Source organism: Balaenoptera physalus (genome assembly GCF_965194825.1).
Source record: "Balaenoptera physalus genome assembly, chromosome: 17".
NCBI classification, from domain to species: domain Eukaryota; kingdom Metazoa; phylum Chordata; class Mammalia; order Artiodactyla; family Balaenopteridae; genus Balaenoptera; species Balaenoptera physalus.
Genome location: NC_138895.1, coordinates 65,462,986 through 65,465,273, shown reverse-complemented (window position 1 = coordinate 65,465,273; position 2,288 = coordinate 65,462,986). Strand labels below are relative to the sequence as shown.

General features: G+C 43.2%; 1 protein-coding gene and 2 long non-coding RNA genes across 15 annotated transcripts in view; 2 read left to right on the top strand and 1 right to left on the bottom strand.

Moving 5' to 3' along the window:
- LOC309646705 overlaps nt 1-2,288 on the top strand; it is a 610,320-nt gene that overhangs the window by 365,995 nt on the left and 242,037 nt on the right. The window lies entirely within an intron of this gene.
- Nucleotides 1-2,288, top strand: part of SAMD12 (sterile alpha motif domain containing 12) — a 443,684-nt gene that overhangs the window by 219,260 nt on the left and 222,136 nt on the right. The gene's annotated exons all lie outside the window — the stretch shown is intronic.
- Nucleotides 1-2,288, bottom strand: part of LOC309646687 — a 37,230-nt gene that overhangs the window by 20,935 nt on the left and 14,007 nt on the right. For 2 of the 3 annotated variants that reach the window (XR_014255514.1, XR_014255515.1), the window contains one exon: nt 320-544. This is a non-coding gene — a long non-coding RNA (uncharacterized lncRNA). Of the gene's footprint in view, nt 1-315; nt 545-2,288 lie in introns of all 3 variants that reach the window. The other variant, XR_014255513.1, reaches the window with a different exon arrangement.

Below are 2,288 nucleotides of genomic sequence, written 5' to 3'. Positions count from 1 at the left end.
CTGAAAAAATCGGAGAAGTAATTGTGCTTATATGTAAGAATCTGATGCGATAATTCATGTCAAGCATATAGATATTTATATGTGTATGAAAATATATGTGTATCTGCATATATACATATGTATTTATGATTTACATAGTGCTCAAATACAGAGTGCGCTATTATTACATAGTGCTCACAGTGTTTTATGGAAAATGAGACACACGTATAAAATCAATAGATGATGTACACATACAATTTTTAGCAGCAGATTTATCTTAGTAATTATGTATTGCAGAGACCACTATTCATTTTCATTCCCTGCACACACACTTACTTACTATGGAGGTGGGTGACCTAGAGGCGTACTGGATGGGGCAGTGAAGCCATCTGGGCTGTTTTAAAATCATCACAGGCAACATGTCATGTTCATGTCAGAGACTCAGTCGGGCACCCCTTTCCCCAGCAAATCCCTGTCAGAGTTTGGGTTCCCCAGAAAGCAGGCTCAGAGAAGGAGATCTGGGTGTTAGGAGTTTGTTGGGTGGTGTCCTCCTATTCGCCACCTGCTGGGAAAGTGAAAGATGCAGAATTCAGGCTGTGATTCAGTCATGACAAGATCTCAACCAGCCCCAGTTCTGGAGCTGGGGTTGACCTTTGGAGTTCACTGGGGGCTGGGCTAGCTGGGAGCTGGACTTTTACACCTTCTTCCTCCCACCCACCCCACCAGTCATTGGATCCTGGCTGCTTTCAGGAAGAGGGTCGTGACCTCGGGCAAAGTGGCTCTTTTCAGCCCAGGGCATTGCCCAGAAGGGCCGACAGCTGAGAGCAGTCAGCAGGCAACTCTCACTCCCAGCAGCTGGGGAGTTCTTTAGGCCTTACAGGGGATCTGAGTGACATGGCACAGAGTCTCCCATTCAGTAGAACCGATTATTGTCAGAAATTGATTTGGCCTAAGTTATCTGGTCTCTACTTTTCTCTTGTCTTTCTCCCTCTATTTTTTCCTTCTCTCCCACCCTTCCATCAGTCACTTATCGTTGGCCTGCTATGCAGCGGGCACTCTAGTGAGGTCTAGAAATTAAAATATTTTTAAAAAGAGATTCTCTTTCCTTTCCAAAGCTGCTATTCACATGCAGAGACAAGCCAGGCAGCAAAATGGGCAGAAGCGATGAACTATGGAGTTGGAAAAATAATAATTCAAAATTCTGCTGTCTCTTACCATCTATGTGATTGTGTCACTAAAATTCTCAAGCCACATTTTCCTCATTTTTAAAATAGGGATAACAGTTAAACCTATCCAGAGGACTGTCCCAAAGAATAAATTAAAGAATGAGAAATTATTCACATTTATACCCAGCCCATCATAATTGTCCAATAGATTATTGATGTTTTTATTATTGATAATAAGGATGATGTCAAAGGTTTATGAATCCATTTCCATGTAACTCCTTTACCTTTGTTGAGTAAAACAAAAGATACCTCACCTAGGAGAAAAGCTCAGTGATTGAATGACCTGATGTGTTAGACTCTACCCTTCACATATTCTGTACACTAGGGATTCTGTGCCTCAAGGGCCTTCCATTGCAAGGTATGCTTAGTGACTACTCCTGGATGCACTCCTCAGTATTCAGCGCAAATGGTCTCTTCTCTTTCTTGAACCACGCTCCTTCTGACACCTCATTCTCCCAGATTTTTTCCCTGTCTCCAGTCATTCATTAGCAGTGTGTCCCTGTTGGCCTGTCTCACTGATCTACCCACTCAGTGCGAGAGGTCCTCAAAGGATCAGCCTTAGGGCCTCTCCTCTGTCCAGTCCCCTTTCTCTTTGACAGTGGGTTTATATGTCAACTCTATGATTGTGGCTCCCAAGCTAAACTCCAGACCTGACTTCTCTTTGAAGCTCCAAACTTGTACTCCACGCCCATTTTGCATTTCTGTTGAATATCTCATAGGCATGGGCAGTTCAGATTTATTCCGTGTCCTGACCAGAAGTATTGATCTTTTCCTTCTGACTTGTTCGCTCAGTGTTCTCCATGTCCGCAGTGGCCCTTTCTTTTATTTTATTGACCAAGTGAGAAACACAGGGATGATTCTTGCTCTCCATTTCTTTCTTGCCTCAATACCTAATCTACCACCAAACCCTTTCATTCTACATTCAAAATATCTCCTCTCTTCACATCTTTATCACCACCTTCTAGTAGAAGCCACCGTCATCTATGGGCTCAACAACAGCTCCAGTTTCCCAGCTAGTTTCCCTCCTTCCAGATGTCACCTAGACCCTCAACTGGGACATTTTTTTATAGCCAGAGAGAGTTT